Source organism: Microtus ochrogaster, chromosome 8 (genome assembly GCF_000317375.1).
Source record: "Microtus ochrogaster isolate Prairie Vole_2 chromosome 8, MicOch1.0, whole genome shotgun sequence".
In the NCBI taxonomy this organism is placed as follows: domain Eukaryota; kingdom Metazoa; phylum Chordata; class Mammalia; order Rodentia; family Cricetidae; genus Microtus; species Microtus ochrogaster.
In genome coordinates, this window is record NC_022015.1 from 65,474,750 (window position 1) to 65,492,773 (window position 18,024).

The 18,024-nt window shown below is 43.8% G+C and overlaps 1 protein-coding gene and 1 non-coding gene across 3 annotated transcripts in view; both read right to left on the bottom strand.

The window, feature by feature from the left end:
- The window catches only part of Ide (insulin degrading enzyme), a 90,229-nt gene that overhangs the window by 66,508 nt on the left and 5,697 nt on the right, over positions 1-18,024 (bottom strand). The window lies entirely within an intron of this gene.
- Positions 1,772-1,853, bottom strand: Trnal-uag. The gene has a single exon. It is a non-coding gene; the product is annotated as a tRNA-Leu (tRNA).

The following is an 18,024-nucleotide window of genomic DNA, read 5'->3' on the forward strand; positions in this document are numbered from 1 at the left end:
CTAGCTCTTGTAGACCAGGCTGGTCTCGAACTCACAAAGATCCGCCTGCCTCTGCCTCCCAAGTGCTGGGATTAAAGGCGTGCGCCACCACCACCCGGCTAGATTTTTTTTTCTTCAGGAGTTGGAGTCATTCTTAGATACATAAGGAGCTCTGTTTGGAATCTAAGGCCAACCTGTTTAGTATTCTGTCTCAAATAAACAAACAAACAAACATCCACCTCATTATATAAAAATGGCCAATTCAACTATGAGCAATATATACTTTACTTCTAGATGGTTTTCAACTTCTCCTGTCCAGATTTAAATTTTGTAGGGAAAAAAATGTTTAACTTATGACAGGCATTTGTAATCCTAATAACCAGGAGGCCAAAGCAGGATGAAGAGGGTTAGAGGCCAGCCTGGGTTATGTAGCAAGATTATATTTCAACCTGCACACGCAGTAAAACAGAAAGCAGGAAGCAGCAGCACAGACTAGCAGGGGCTGACAGCTGCAGGCCGGCAAATACTCTTTCTGAATGAATGACTGGAGTCCTAGGCATGGCTGAGAGCATTTGGACATTGAAGCTCTCTACCTGCCTCAGATCCCTAGTGTAGTTGAAAAGAGACAAACACATTAAAACCAATGCAACTCCTCGTAGACATTTGTTCACAGAATCAAGAATAGCCAAAAACCTCCCAACTAGCAATGCTGCATATCAAATACCATGGCTTCCTGAGGAAGGAAAAGGGGAAAAGGAAACATGGGCAACATTGTCAAGAGGACTCGTTTCCAGACAGTGTATCAGCATCCTCTCTACAGAGACTTGATCCTTACCTTCTGGAGAACTGGGGAAATGACTGGGGACGCCTCCTCTGAGGATGGAGTCATCAACAGCTTGCCTGTCTGTGGACTTATATTTATACCCAGGAGATCACATGTCTCTCTAGCTCGGCTTCCTCATTAGCATAAGCCTCGTCTTCAATAAGCAAGCATCCCGTGTTTTAGATGAGGAGCAAATGCTAACTCACATGCTCTCCCAGACATCTATTTGGTATTTTTAACTTGTCAAAGTCAAAATTGTAGGAGCAATTAAATTGCTGTCAGCTTTAGGGATATTACCATATGCTGGAAACTTCCTAAGATACAGAACTGCCATCACTCTGCATCCTGATAAACTGAGGCATGTTTAGAATTCACTTGTGTTTTCTTCAGAATTTAAAACAACTATACTCACAAAAGCCAACCGTCCTACTTAGGCCTTTGTAACTGGAGAACTGGCAGTGCTGCCCCTTCCGGGAGCTCGGTGAGATGATGTAAAACATCAGAGTCCACCACAGACCCACTCAGCCATAGGCTGCATTTTAATAAGTTGCCCGGAAGTGGAAGCTCAGGGAGAGTGAACCATTACCCAAAATCATTTCACAAAAACATCACAACTTACACCCTGCTGGGGTGGGCTGAAGCCTACCCCACCCCACCCCACATCCAAACATTTCAGGAGGCCCATGGAGGCCCAGGTCCGGGCACCACATGGATGTACATCCATCCACTACAAAGACAAGGACACCAGAGCCCTTGCTCTGCAAGACACAGACAAGCACCGGGCAGACAGGAAAGTAATTTATCTTTAAAGTTGTTTTTTTGTTTTTTGGTTTTTTTTAAGCATTTATCTTTTTTTTTTTTTAAAAAAAAAAACCATTACGTGGTTGCCAGGAATCAAACTTCTGACCTGTAGAAGGGCAGCCAATGCTCTTAACCACTGAGCTATCTCTCCAGCTAAAGCTAGGAATGTGGCAGCGGTGGGATTCGAACCCACGCCATCGAAATGACTGGAGTCTAAATCCAGCGCCTTAGACCACTCGGCCACGCTACCTCCGTTTAAAGTTGTTGACAGGCTTGCCTGGTGGCACAATGGAGTAAGGAAAGAGTAGCACCTAGCCCAATTTAGGAGAAGAAAGACGGGACGGTCAGAGTAGAAGGGAAGAAGGAAGAAGCCAGGCCTCTCAACAGAACTAAAGCAGGCAACCCCAACAGAAGCCCCAGAAGCCTGGTGTGACTAGAACCTCCGCTTGAAAGTCACCCGCTGGGGATGGAGCTTGGTGGCTGACTAGGAGCCCAGCACGTGCCAGGCTCTGGTTCCATCCCCAGCACTGAAAAAACAAAACCAAACACAAACAAAATTATGGCCGGGCAGTGGTGGCACACACCTTTAACCTAGCACTTGAAAGGCAGAGGCAGAGGCAGGCAGATCTCTGTGAGTTCGAGGCCAGTCTACTCTACAAAGTGCATTCCAGGACAGCCAGGGCTGCATAGAGAAACCCAGCCTCGAAAAAAAAAAAATTATGAAGTAAAACATGTAAGGGCCTAGATTTCATATTTTCCAAAACAAATCTGCATAACAGAAAGTCATTTCTAAATCCCTATACTACGTTTTTAAGAATTTAATTTTTTAATTTTAGGAATTTTAATATTTTATAACATTTTTATTTATTTTTGTGTGTGGAAGTCAGAACAGCTTGAGGGAATCGGCTCAGGTCCTTGAGATCGGTGGTGAGTCCCCTTACCAGCCGGGTCATCTTGTTGGCCTCCGGGAGTATGTGGTTTGGGGAGTGGATCAGTGTGTTCCACAGAAGGAAGACTGATTTATAACGCTAGAAACCAACAGATTTATAACTTATGAAGCTTCTAATATCTCTTAAGTCGAATGTGAATTTACTGCTTCTAAAATCTTACTATGTAAATAGCCTTCTATTCAGATGACCTTTTACAGTCTTTCTCATGTATCGCTCAGGGTTCCACAGTCTGCTTAATAATAGATTGGGAAAGTTTACTTTGCTTCTGGCTTTCTTCCCACCCTGGTTGCGCTCCACAAGATCTGCCAGTTTAGAAATAATGACCTGCAAACCTGAACAGGTAAGTGATCGTGCTAATAGCTAGGTTTATAAATCCAAACCTCCTTTGTGGAACCCACCCATCCACTCCCAATAAGTGGAAACTGGATCTTCCGAGGCTCCTGCATGTGGAGGAAGAGCACAGAGGTAAGCACTCAGACAGAAACACAGCCAAAACACAGTGCTATCACTGGAAGCAGGGCAGAGAGAGAGAGAGAGAGAGTTCCTGGTGCTATGGGGAAGCCTCCAGTGCCTCAGCATGGTAAGTTATGAGCACTTGATCTAAAGACCAGCAGCGTGTCTGAGGGCACCATCTAGCCACGGCTCTTCTACCTTAGGGGCATAAAAGACCTAACTCAAGAACATGAGGACGGACTGAAATCTGTGGGTAGGTCTCATCTCCCACAGTTGGAGCTGTGCCCTCGTTCCACACAGAAGCCCAACTGTTCTTACTCTATGCCCTGACCCTCTGAAAAAAAAGAGTTCATGACCAACAACTAAAACTTTAAAAAAAATACAGTGGATACAATTTAAACGACCCCTACAGCAGTAGCACTTTTTTTTTTTTTATGCTTTAATTTTTTTGGTTTTTCGAGACAGAGTTTCTCATTTCTCAGTAGCTATGGAGCCAGTCTTAGAACTCATTCTGTAGAACAGGCTGGCCTCGAACTCAGAGATCCACCTGCCTCTACCTCCCTAGGGCTGGGATTAAAGGTGTGCGCCACCACCACCCAGCACTTTAAAGATCAGTTCTTCACATTTAACAGGGAACACCTTCCAGAGACTGTAACTCAAGCAAAGGAACCAAACTTCAGCTACAGCTCCTAGCACAGGGTTTTTAAGGGGTGTAGCTACAGGTGAGGGCGAGCTTCCACATCACAAGACCCCCTGCACAGCTCACATCACAATACCCCCTGCACGGCTCACATCACAAGACCCCCTACATGGTCTTTGGGTTATCACAAAATGTGAGTGTGAGGTAGCACTGTACAAACGTAACCCTAACAATCACTCCTACTTTTGTTCAAGTCGTTGTTTTGTAAATTGCTCATTAATCTTCTCATTCTCCTTACACAGTGGTTCATAGCTGCTGGGATGGTCACCATCCTCAACCCCGAGGAGAAACAAAACCTGGTGATTAGGCAACTTGTCCAACTGCAGTAGTCAGTCAGGTTGTGGTAAAGCAGGAACCACAGAGAAAGAGGAAGCGTGGGAAGGGGAGGTGGCAGGTTGTACCTAGAGCAATCATGCTCGGCTTTCCTTGGCTCCCAGCACCACCCTCACAGTCCTTCCTTGACCCCATTACCTTTCTTAGGATGCTAAGTAATAGACCGCGGTGAGTCACAACAACTGCTCCAAGGACAAGGTTTTAGGATTTTTCTCCTTCTCTATGTAAAACAAACACAGGCAGTGGAAGGAGCCTAGAACGTTCTGAGTCTGCCAACAGAGTCCTCCTGTCTCATAATACACTCCCCATAAAAAGGAAACTATGGGCTGGGGATGTAGCCTGGTTAGTAGAATCCTTGCCTACGAGGCAACGAAGCCCTGGGTTCAGCCCAGACCAATAATCCAGGCCGCCTGAATCCCAGCATTCAGGAGGATCAGAAGTTCAAAGTCATCATCAATACACAGTGAGTTCCAAGCAAACCTGGGATACGTGAGACCCTGTCTCATACAAGAAAGGGGTGAAGGACACAGAGTCACAATGAGTACATGAAGCACTTTTTTCTTCTAGTTTCAACTCCAACATAGATTTCTTTATTTGGACAGTGTATCTGTGAATTCAGCTTCTGTATACTGAAGCAGTAAGCCATTTTTACATTACAAAAGGATCCAACATGTGGCGTTACTTTGAGGCAGTGACTGAAAGTTGGGCTCTCTTTCTAATCCCACTGACCATTAGTGCAATGGGAATTGGTATGCCTAGTCAATGAATACATGTATTACACTGACCCACTTAGGAAAAAAAATTACTATTTTTAACTCATTTTGGGGAGTTTTTTTAACCTGAATTTTTTTCCTTTTTCTTTTTTTAAAACTACTTAAAAACATTCTATTATAGTTGCTTAATATGCAAACTACATTGCTATATATAAATGTTTTTAAAGATTTATTTATTATGTATACAGAATTTTGTCTGCGTCTGTGTTTGCATGCCAGAAGAGGGTGCCAGGTCTCATTACAGATGGTTGTGAGCCACAGGTAGGTGCAGAGAATTGAACTCAGGTCCTCTGGAAGAGCAACCAGTGCTCTTAACTACTGAGCCATCTCTCCAACCCATAAAGTATGTTTTTTAAGAAAGGAAATGTGCAGCAGAGACACTGCAAAGAACCATCTCTTATATGAAAACAAGTACATAATTGGCTTATGTGTGACTTGTCTCTTTTTTTTCAAATTTTTTATGATTTATTTAACTTCATTTTATGTACATTGGTGTGAAGGTCTCAGATCTCCTGGAACTGGAATTATAGACAGTTGTAAGCTGCCATGTGGGTACTGGGAATTGAACTCGGGTCCTCTGGAAAAGCAGTTAATGCTCTTAACCACCAAGCCATCTCTCCAGCCCTGTGACTTGTTTTTCAAAAGCATGCATGAAACCACACAAACAGAAAGAAAAAAAAAAAGATGAATCATAATCTCCTTGGTAAATAAAGAATAAGTATTTAAAACTAATATGATTTGTTTGAGTGAGACCGTGGCTAAAAAAAGAGAAAAAAAAACCAATCATTTTTTTTTAAAGATTTATTTATTTATTAAGCATACAATGTACTGCTGGCAAGGAAGGCACCAGGTCTCATTACAGATGGTTGTGAGCCACCATGTGGTTGTTGGGAATTGAACTAGGGACCTCTGCAAGAGCAGCCAGTGCTCTTACCCTCTGAGCCATCTCTCCAGCCCCCAAAACCCCAAACATTATATAATAATGTTGACACGGCAAACTAACAATTCTAGTAATATGTGTGTGTGTGTGTATATATATATATATATATACATATATATATATATATTCAAAATAAATGCATCATCGTTCCATAGCATTATGATAGTATGCTCAGTGACTGTATAGAGATATACTGTGGCTGAGTCTGGTGGAGCATGCCTCTACTCCCAGCACTTGGGAGGAAGAGGCAGGTGGATCTCTGAGTTAGTGGCCAGCCTGGTCAACAAAGCGAGCTTCAGGACAGCTAAGACTGTTACAGAGAAACCCTGTCTAGACAGGAAGAGAGAGAGACAGAAAGACAGACAGACTGTGGTTCAATCACACAAGTGAGCTAACCAATAAGAAAACAAACACAACAGTAAGGATGGGCCTCACTAATAGGTTGAATGAAAAAGGCTGGATACAGGAATAAATGATGTATACACACATGTATATCAAGTATGAAAACAAACCAAACTATGTTTTCACCTGGAAGGCCATTACCTTGGGAAGACACAGTAAATAAAAGGATCACAAGGAAGTCCTCCTGGTCATGTGCTGGTTACACAGGTATATTCAGTTTGCAAAACCACATCATGCTAAACATGTATATATTACAATAAAAAAGTCCTTTCATAAAGCACAGTAAAACAAAAGTCAATTACTAACATTATAAATATCAGTCATCAAAAGTCATCCTGAAAACCTTAACAATATTCTAACTCAATAAGGTTTAAGAAATAACAGTCTAATTACTGTGACCCTTTCTGCTTGTGTCCTGTGACAACCACTTGTTGATGCCATCACAAACACAAGAACTAGAAAACCCAACAGAACTTGGTGTGGTGACACAGGCCTGTAACCCCAGCACTTGGAAGGCTGATACAGGAGGATCATGAGTTTAAGGCCAGCCCAGGACACAGAGCAAGATCTTGAGTGGGAGGCTGGGGGTGGGGACACAGGAACTAGGCACAGTGGTACATTGTTTCTAACCCAGCACTCACTCAGGAGGCAGAGGCAGGTGGATCTCTTTGAGTTGGAGGCCAGCCTGGTCTACACAGAAAGTTCCAGGAGAGCCAGGGCTACACAGGGAGACTCTGTTTCAAACAAGTAACAGTAACGATCTTAAAAAGGCAAGGAGGCCTATATAAGGCCAGCAAGGGACCCCACAGGACAGCATGGACACAATTGTTACTCCTTGTTCAAAGAGCTTTTAGTCATTACTTACTTTAAACTCTAAGACTTAAAAATAAAGGTGGGATATATCTCAGCTGTAGAGCCCTTGTCTAGTATGTGCAAAGCCCTGGGTTTCATTACCAGTACCACAAAAAGCAAACAAACAAGACAAAAGAAAAAGCCTTGATAGTCTCCAAAAACAATTGAGTGGCCAGAACTAAATGTAATAAAAAGTAAAAGCCAAACAACTATTATTATTGTTGTTGTTATTATTATTATTTAATGACATGGTCTTTCACTGAGCCCGGTGATCATCACTAGGCTGGCACTTCACTGACTGAGCCATCTCTCCAGTCTCCCAAATAATAAAATCTTGAATAAATTCCCTCCTCAAATTTTTCAACCTGTAGAGGCTAGAGAGACAGCTCAACAGTTAAGAGCACTTGCTACTCTTCCAGGGGATTGGGGTTCAGTTTCCAGAACCCACATGGAAGCTTACAACTGTCAGTTCCAATGAATCTGACATCCTCTCCTGACCTCTGACAGGCAGCAGGCATGCATGCAGTGCACATACAACACTCAAGCAAAATACGATACACATAAAACAAAACAAACATTTTCCAACCTTTGTATCAGACAATCAGGATCTGAATGATACAGATTCAGAAAGGCAGTGGTGGCGCACACCTTTAATCCCAGCACTGGCAGAGGCAGGTAGATCTTTTGAGGTCAAGGCCAGCCTGGTCTACAGCAAGTTCCAAAACAAGTAGGTCTATTCAGAGAAATCCTGTCTCAGACAGGATTTTTCAAGACAGATCTTCTCTGTAGCTTTGGAACCTGTCCTGGAACTAGCTCTTGTGGACCAGGCTAGTCTCAGCCTCCTGAGTGCTGGGATTAAAGGAGTGCACTACCACCACTTGGCTCAGCTTCTTTATTTTTAAGAGATATCATATAGAGTTAACGTGTATATCATATAACTTAATGTGTATGAATGGATTATCTTTCTCACAGATGCCCCATGAACCCTTAAAGGCTGATGTCACAGGTCCTAAAGATTAATCCAAATCAGTACTGGCCTGATAGTTCTCTGAAAACAGCCTCCGAGGAAAGCAACTCACAACTGCTCATACTCTGTACAGAGGCTAGATCTCTTGAGGGCTCATTTGAACACCACAAACACCCTGGTTGAGACACAAGACAATCTGCCCACCTCGGATAATGCTGGTTAAGAAAACTCTGCTGGCCCTCTTAGCATGGTTCAGTAGCCATATTTCATCGCTAACAAATGATCCCTTTGTTCCTCACCTGGGATACTACTAGGCTCTTGGAACTGGACTTAAGCATCTCAAGAGTAAAATATAATGTTCACTTGAGTTATTAAATTGACAGGGACATTCTGCACCAGACTTGGGCAGACTTCACAGGTTCTCTCCAGTGAATACATTTAACTAAACTTCATGAGGGCACTGCCTGGCACATTCAAGGCATCAACAGACGGCAGCTTATTATCAGAACCATCGTTGTTACTGTGGCCCTATAAGGGTGAGATGCAAACAGACTGTCTCAGTAACCACTGTGTTATTACTGGCATTTTGACTACAGGCTCGTGCAAATTCCAACTGTATACTGTCATCTCCAGAGGTCAAAACATCATCGGGCAGACTACCAGGAAAGCAGGTAGCTAACAATTCCTGTGTAATTGCTATTAGGGAGGCAATATTTATAGCCCGTAGTTTTTAGAAGTTGACAATTTCACCCCCTCTCCCAGGGGACATCTGGCAGTGTTTGGAGACATCTTTAGCTGTCGTAAACGAGGAGTACTGGGGCCAGGGGTGCTGCTTAGCATCCTGCAGCACACAGGACAGCTCCACTGGAAAGGATCAAAACATCAACAATGCTGACAACGAGACTCCCCTTTCCAGGTCTGTTACTGCCCCCAGATAATGGATGAGAATCACTACAACCAATTCTATACACCTAGGATCAGGAGACAGCCTCATCGAAATGCACTAACTATCATAAACTCCAATCTACCTACCTATACATTTAAATCAGAAAAGGCTTAAAAGAAAAGGAAGAGAACAGACCATGAAGGAAAGAGAAAAAAGAAGGTCTACAGGAACTTGTCCTGGAAAGAGCAATCTAAGGCACAAACACAGGGTGAACCGTAAAAAGGCAGGCTGACCCTTAGAAGCCCGGACTGGGCTGCCCTTCCCGACCCTGTTGAGTCAGGCTCTTGCCCAGCACGGGCTTTTTAAGAACATACATTCGGAGAATGTATGGATCCTGGGAAGTGAGACCTCAGGGAAGTTACCTGGCAAAGTCATATGGGCTTTAGACAGGAGAACTGGGAATCAAATCCAAATCCTTAGATATCAAGCACCATGTCAAACCACATCGCTAATCTAACGTACCTATAAACTACACAGTTCTAGAGGGAGGGGAAACCTATGATAACAGGCTACTAGGTCACCTTTACGCAGAAGAATCTCTGAAGTCAAGCTTACTGGACTTGAAGGCACTTCTTCTCTACTCAATGAATTGATATGCCCCAGACTGAACTTGTTTTTGCTAACTAGGGCTGTCCATGTCACAACAAGGCTAATTAAAAGAGAAAAAAAGCAAGATACTAATGTTTCAAGGATATCCATCCCCTTCTTCAGTTTGCACCCAAAATTACGTAGACAGCATGCAGAGTTAGGACTTGTCCTGAGCTCTATTTTCAACTTTTTTATTTTTTAGAGACAGGGTTTCTGTTTGTAGCCCTGGCTGTCCTGGAACTTGCTCTGTAGACCAGGCTGGCCTTGAACTCACAGAGATCTGTCTGCCTCTGCCTCCTGAGTATGTCACCACCACCACCTGGCAAGGGTATTTAGAAACAGGAACTCAAGCCTTATAATATTTGCATCCCCCAGGGAACAAGGATGGCACCCCATCCTCCGCAGCCCAACAGGGGAGACAAAGCTTCAGTCATGTGCAAAGGTGTATCCAAAGACAGCCTGCAAGAACCGTCAATGCCTGCCAAAGGTCAAAGGTCATCAATAAACAGGGCAGTCATTCACTGGTGGTGGGGAGTGACAAGAGCCAGAGGAGCAACTTCCCAGGCAAGGGATGTGCCAGCAGCAATGAGACAGGCGCTGGTCACACTGGGGCGGGTCGGTGGGACACAGTAAATGAGGAATATATAGGACAGTGAGAACCACGGTCCTCACATCTGGGAAAAGAGTTACAAATATGTAAAGAATAAAAGCCAAAATTAACCTTGTGATTCACTGGAGCTGTCTGTGTGATCCTACAGCTTTCAGTATCCAAGCAGATATAGAAATACAAATGTAAACATGTCTATATATATATATATATGTGTGTGTGTTTCCATTTACACACATGAATACATATACATATGCATGTACATGAATAAATATATACAGATACATGTATTCATCCACAGATAAGATACCTATTTATTATTTACATAAACCTCCTGCCTTCATCCTGTCACTGAGAGGACCCAGGGCCCCGATTTTTCCTCCCTAAGTAGCAGTGTATACTGTACCATGAACTTGCTTTCTAACTTTGACTTCACCACTAAAAACAGCCACGGCTCCTTGGAGAAATGGTTGATTTCATAACTAGAAACCTGAAACATCTTGCAGATCAAAAATAATAAAGTGCTAACAAAATGATGGGATAGTCAATGGATAAGATTCTCAATGTCCACATTAAAAACATAAGTATTACATTAAATAGTACCGGTAATGAATTAAAGCTGGCCAGGCATGGTGCCATATGCTATAATTATAGCACGCAGGAAGCAGAGACAAGAGGATCAGGAGCTCAAGGTCATCCTCTAATACATGGAGAGTATGGCACTAGCCAGGGCTACACAAGACTGTTTCAGGGGGAAAAAACTAGACAGAAACCTCTATGTGGATCTGGACAGACGTCTCATTTGATAAAGTGTTTGCTATGCACGTATGAGGGGTTGAGTTCAGATCCCAAGCATCCACATGAGAAAACTGGGCATGGTGACATGCACCTAAAGTCCCAGTAGTGGAGAGGCAGAGGAGGTCCCTGGAGCCTCCTGCTCTTGGGAAGCGTGTGCTCCTCATTCAGGGAGACATCCCACCTCGAAAGGTAAGGTGAAGAGTGATGGAGGAAGGCATCTTATGCTGACCTCCAGCCTCCACACTAGACATGCACATGATGCACATGTACACACACACAAACATGTGTACACATACACATCACAAAATCTATTCTGAAAGATAAATAAAAGGAACAAAGCAGGGCATGGGTGGCACATTCCTACGATAGCAGCACTCTGGAGGCTGAGACAGGAGGAACATAAATTAGGACCAGGGGCTGAGGAGACTGTTTAGTGGGCAAAGTGACCGTGTAGACACAAGGACTTGATTCCAAACAGAAACGCCAGGCACGGTGGCACTCATTTATAACCCTGGTGCTGGGGTAAGCAGCCAGGACAGGCGGATTCCCAAACTTGCTGGCCAACCAGTCTAGCTGAATCAGTGAACTCCTGATTAAGTGAGAGACCCCGTCTCCAAAAAAGAAATCAACCTTTGGTCTCCACACAGGCACTCAGGCAGACACACAACAAACAAATAAATAAAATTAATAGTTTCGCCGGGCGATGGTGGCGCACGCCTTTAATCCCAGCACTCGGGAGGCAGAGGCAGGCGGATCTCTGTGAGTTGGAAACAGGCTCCAAAGCCACAGAGAAACCCTGTCTCGAAAAACCAAAAAAAAAAAAAAAAATTAATAGTTTCATTTGAAAATGTATTTGAATAGTTTTAAAGTATTTCCCCAAAAGATAACAAAGGGATAAAGTAACGTTTTAACAAAAGCTAGCTAAGATGAACTGTTAAATTGATAAAAGTAAGGCGGGTAGTGGTGACCCACACCTTTAAACCCAGCACTAGGGAGGCAGAGGCAGGGGGATCTCTGAGTTTGAGGACAGCCTGGTCTACAAAGCAAGTTCCAGGACAGCCAGGGTTACACAGAGAAACCCTGTCTCAAAAAAACCACAAACAATAACTAATAAAAGTAAGTATCAGTAAAGAGAGCAATGAACTCCAGATACTGTTTGCTAGCACACAAGGAGAACACTGCTAGCAGCCCTGTGGCAGTCTCTGGGGAGCTGGGAAACCTCCACAGAAATTCAAACTGGGGGCACACTACAAAGCACATAAACTCCAGAGTAAAGGTCGGAAAAGGTAAGCAAAGACTGTGCAACTATTCCTGTCAAAAGCTAAGGGGATCTACAACAGAAGACATCACTAATTCTGAGCTGAATGTCTTCTTTTAAGATCTTTTTAGTAAATGATATAACCGGAGCAACAGATAAATCTGAGACCTGAGGTTTGAGTGGCAGTAAGTGTACAATGTTACTTTTCTCCTTCCTTTTATAGGATAGGTACAATGTGATATTTTCCTATATGTAGTCACTGTGGACTGATTAAATTAAATGAATTAATATATCTACTACCTCATATTTATATTTTGAGGTAAAAGCATTTGAATTTTACTTTCTTAGCAATTTAGAAACACAGTATGTTGTTATTATTACTAACCATAGTCGCCATTCTGAAAAACAGAACTGGAAGATTTATCTCAGCTGGGGATGCAGCTGGGTGGCGACACAGCACTCGACCCTGGGATCATTCTTTAGCACTGCCATAGTGACAGTCTTTCAAGACCCTGGCCTTTCTCACAGGGCACCTCTTATTTCTCCCGTTTCCTACTTGACAACATGAACACAGGTCCAGCTTTTCCCAAAGCCTGTGTGCCCTGAAGCATCATATTCTAGGGACTGACTGTTACTGAGCCCGAATTTTACAGGCTGCACAAATCACACAGCCTTGTAAATGTCACCTGGAGCCTCTTCCTCCTTCCTCTATGGACTGCTTATTCAGAATACATGGATTCTTCCCCGAGTCCCATAGAAAAACTATCTGCCTCTGCACAGGAGCACTGTGAAGAACACAATGACCAGCTCAAGAGCCAAGAGCCCTCAAACCCAAACTGTGTGGTCAGTGACGTCAGAGACGTGGCATCCCACAGACGCAGGAACTTTCCAACATGCCGAACCTTCACCATACACAGGTCAGGATGAGGCTCTGAGCCAGATAAAATCTAGAGGTAGTAGAAAAGCATCTGGCCAATGAGAGTAGCTGAGGGGCCAGCACCGAAAGGATAACTGCGGCTCAACTCTTCCCATGACCAAGAACCCGGTGAACACGCCTAGAAATTTTCCAGTACATAATACGTGTGGCTCATACTTATGTCCCAGTACTGGGAAGGCTGAAGCAGAAGACTTCAGGCTTGAAAGTCAGCCTGGGCTACACAGTAAGTACAAGGCCAGGTAACTATACAGGAAGACTCTGATTTATTAAAACTAAATAAACAGACAAACAAATAAATAGAATAGAATAAAAACCTTCTAATTCAGAGCACCCAGAACTGAAACTACCCAGCATGGAGCAACCCAGGACTCTAGACAGACACATGACAAACTCTCAGTGGACACCTATATGTGCTAAGCACTGCTAGGTACCGGGGATAGACTAGAGGCAACGCTTGCTCCTCCAGAGCTCCTGCCCCAAACAGAAAACATATCCCCAAACCAAGTATCCTACAAGCTGGGCAAGCACAGTGCTTATGGCAGGACCCTGGACTGGAAGTATTCCTTAAAAACACCCGGCTGTGGGACTACCTAACAGCATGAGAAACAGAAAGGCCTCACTATCTCTCCCTCCCTCCTCCCTCTCTCATTTGTTTTGAGACATGGCCTCATGTAGGCCAGGCTGGTCCACCTCCAACTCCTAACCCTTCTTCCTCCACCTCCTAATTGCTGGGTATTACTGGCCTGAGTCACCACACCCAGCAACCTTTTCTCATTATTATTATTTTTTTTTTTTTTTTTTGGTTTTTCGAGACAGGGTTTCTCTGTGGTTTTGGAGCCTGTTCTGGAACTAGCTCTGTAGACCAGGCTGGTCTCGAACTCACAGAGATCTGCCTGCCTCTGCCTCCCGAGTGCTGGGATTAAAGGCGTGCGCCACCATTGCCCGGCTTTTCTCATTATTATTACTAATACACAAAACAAATGGGTTTTTTACTTCTACCCCCTACCCACTCCTGCTCTCCCCCTTCTTTTCCCTAGCTTTCACTCTCCACTAGCCTCTTCCTTAAGCCCTAACAGACACCTTTATTCTCCTTGCATTTGCTTAGGCCTGCTTTTTCCCAGATATCTGATTTTCCCACACAATACCTCATTTTTTTTGTTTTTCAGAATAATTGTGTCAGACCCCACAAAACTTGGCTTCTATCCCTTACTGTTTGCTGATGGCCAATAAAATGGCCTTTTATCTTTTCTCAATATCCCATTTCTCCTCAAAACCTTTTTGACTGAGCACATCTAACCATTCAGCTTCTGATATCATCTTCCATTCTCTGAACTCCCACACTCCCAGATTTGTTGCCCCTGTATCTCTAAATGCCAGCATTTCACGAGGTCATGTACCATCTACATCTCTACATAAATATTTTCCGTACAGCCACGTGTGTCCATATGCTCAACTCTACATCCAATCTAAGAAATCAGCTTAGACATTCTAACCTAAGTCCAGGCATATTAAAGGCATATTAAATGGCTCTAGCAAGCCTCCCCTGACTAGCAAGCAATTCCTTCAGACTCAGCGCCACTTAGCATATCCTTTCTAAGCCTACCTCCCTATCTGACGTCCCCATATCCACTATAGATGTCAAGCTGCCTTCAGGGAAGTGATGGGATAACAGTTAATCTCTAAGGTTCCTGAATGAGCCCACGTGAACTCATGTCTGGCTGAGCCACTTATTGGATATCACTGAACAGTTTAACCCCTCTGAGTATCAAGCTGAGAGTGGGGGTGCACACCTTTAATCCCAGCACTTGGGAGGCAGAGGCAGGTGGATCTCTGAGTTCGAGGCTAGTCTGGTTTACAGAGTGAGTACTGGGACAGCCAGGGCTACCTGGAGAACCCCTGTGGGTGTGGAAGAGAAGGTGGGCAACAAAAACAAAACCATTTCCAAGAACAGCAAGAGCCTCGCAACTGGATCTATTTCGCTTATATCTGGGGTCATCCATTTCTGATCCTTAAGCAGCAGAGGGAATTTAAGAAGCTTCTGCAGTAGCTCGGAACTCACCAACCTAACTTTGACTTTCTAACTGCACCCTTCCCCCACTACATCTGTATGAACTAGACCCTCCTCATTTTATTTCCCTTCCTATGTGATTAAGGACTGTTCAGTCCCGTCTACTAGCCTGAGAAGCCCCGTGTCATCCAACTTCCTGAAGGCAAAGCCAGCTCTGAAGTGCCCACGAGACTGTGCCACTGTGTCCCACTACAGTACCTGACCAGCCTGTTCTCTTGGCATGCCTTGGGGAAACCAACCACCTGCCAGACAGGACCAACATCCCACCTGGACGGCCTTCTTCCCACAGTCTGCAGCTCAATTTCTCGTCTTCTCCACTCTGACTGTCCCTCCTAGACTAGGCTCATGCAGCTCTCACCTTAAAGTCATTAATTCTAAGACCCTGGGCTCCGCCCCACACGCCCAATCAATTATTATAGGCTGCTGGATCCTTCGCGCGTCATCTAATGAGTCCCCTTGTCCCTGCCATTTACACTTCCAAGTATGTGTGTGTATGGGTATCAAGTATCTACTTAGCCACACCAGCCTAGAATTCCTGGACTCAAGTCGTCCTCATACCTCATCCATCAAAGCAGCTGGGACTATAGGTCTGTGCCACTGCACCTAACCCGTTCACACTCATCCACCCCTGACCCCACCCTACCCAATGCCAGGAACTGAACTCACAGCCTCTTGCATGACAGCCAAGCCCTCCACCAACAAGGGCACATCCCTAGCCTCTATTTGCACTACTTTGATGTCTACTTGAATTTAAATTGTGTTTCTAAAAACCAAAGAGACTAATCACCTAAAAACATAGCTTCCATGCCATGTCATCACTAAAAGAGATGCATTTTAACTTCCTATGGGATAAAAATCTCATCTCTCAATGATGAGTTTTCCTACTTCTTTTAGCCTTGGCTAATCCCGTGTCTTCTGTGTGTAAGTCTACCAACTATACCCCATTCATCCAAATTTTCTAATTTGTTAAATCCCATGTTCTCAGTGGAACCCTTCCTGAGCACTTTCAGCAGAGGTAAGCAGTGCAAATGAGTTAGGCAGAAGTGAGCCAAGGACGTGACTACAAAGGAAAGAGAGATTATTCCAAAAAAGATCAGAGAGGTGGGGACAGGCCAGATTCCATAGGCTCTTCTTGGACATTGTAGAGATGACAGAAGATGTCTTTAAATCTCAGTAAATGGCAGAGCAACTGAAAGATTTTTATAACAAATAAATAAAATGACTTAGATTTCAAAAGATGACGCTATAGCAGATGGCAAGGTTATGTACAGAGAACCAAGTTCAGACATAATGGAACTGGCAAAGAGGCTATTCTGTTCATCTGAGTGACACAGAATACTGTAGATGAGGACAGCAGAGGGAGGTGACCACAAGTGGGACGCATATAATAGGTGGATAAAGGATTAAAGAAAGAAGTTAGGGGGCTGTTGGAGAGATGGCTCAGAAGTTAAAGAGCACTGGCTACTCTTTCAGAGGTTCTGAATTCAATTCCCAGCAACCACATGGTGGTTCACAACAATCTATAATGAGATCTGGTGCCCTCTTTTGGTGAGTAGGCATACATGCAGTCAGACTACTCTATATATGATAAATTAATTAAAAAAAGAAAAATCAAAGATGGCTAAATTATTAGCTTAAACAAGTTGAAGAAGGCCAGGATGCAATCAGTGATAGAGTACATGCCTACCATGTCAGGGTCCTAGATCCAATTTCTAGCATTGCAAGAAAATAAACACACAAACAAACAAAAAACTTTTTTTTTTTTTTTTTGGTTTTTCGAGACAGGGTTTCTCTGTGGCTTTTTGGTTCCTGTCCTGGAACTAGCTCTTGTAGACCAGGCTGGTCTCGAACTCACAGAGATCCGCCTGCCTCTGCCTCCCGAGTGCTGGGATTAAAGGCGTGCCCCACCACCGCCCGGCTATTTACTTGTTTTTATTTGTTTAAAATTTGTAAGAAGCTTTTATTTGTGTGTGTGTGTGTGTGTGATCATGCACTTGTGTGGAGGTCAGAGGGCAACTCACAGGACTTAGTTCTCTCACTCTAGCACGTGGGTTCTGGAGACCAAACTCACGTCAGGCTTGGCAATGAGCGCCCTTACCCACTAAGCCATCTCGCTGGACTTCTCTCACACTCCTTTGTTGAGAGCTTAGACCAGGAAACAAATGCTCAAACACTGGCAAAGGCATTACAACCAGGCAGGCTGTAACAGGCTCTCACCTATTCTTCCAGGGGATGAACTCTGTTCCGGCGTTTTTCTGGCTATGCACAGTAAAACATGCCCTGGAAATCTGCGTGTGGAGCTAAAGTGCTGGCTCAGTGGTTAAGAGCACTGGCTGCTCCTCTGGAGGACCCAGTCCCAGCACCCACATGGTAGCTCACAATCATCTGCAGCAATGCCAGTTCCAGGGGATCTGATGCCCTCGTCTGACCCCAGTACCAGGCATACATATTAGACACATACATACATATAGGTAAAATACTCACATGCATATAGGAACATTTTTAAATAAAGATTGACATAAGGTAGCTTCTAAAACTATGCCCTTTGATTCGATCTGACTTTTCCAAAGCTTCAGTCACTCCTTTTCATGTATAGCTTTTCTTTCTTTCTTTTTTTTTATTATTTATTTATTTATTTATTTTTTGGTTTTTTTCGAGACAGGGTTTCTCTGTGGTTTTGGAGCCTGTCCTGGAACTAGCTCTTGTAGACAAGATTGACATAAGGTAGCTTCTAAAACTATGCCCTTTGATTCGATCTGACTTTTCCAAAGCTTCAGTCACTCCTTTTTCTGTATAGCTTTTCTTTCTTTCTCTCTCTCTCTCTTTCTTTCTTTCTTTCTTTCTTTCTT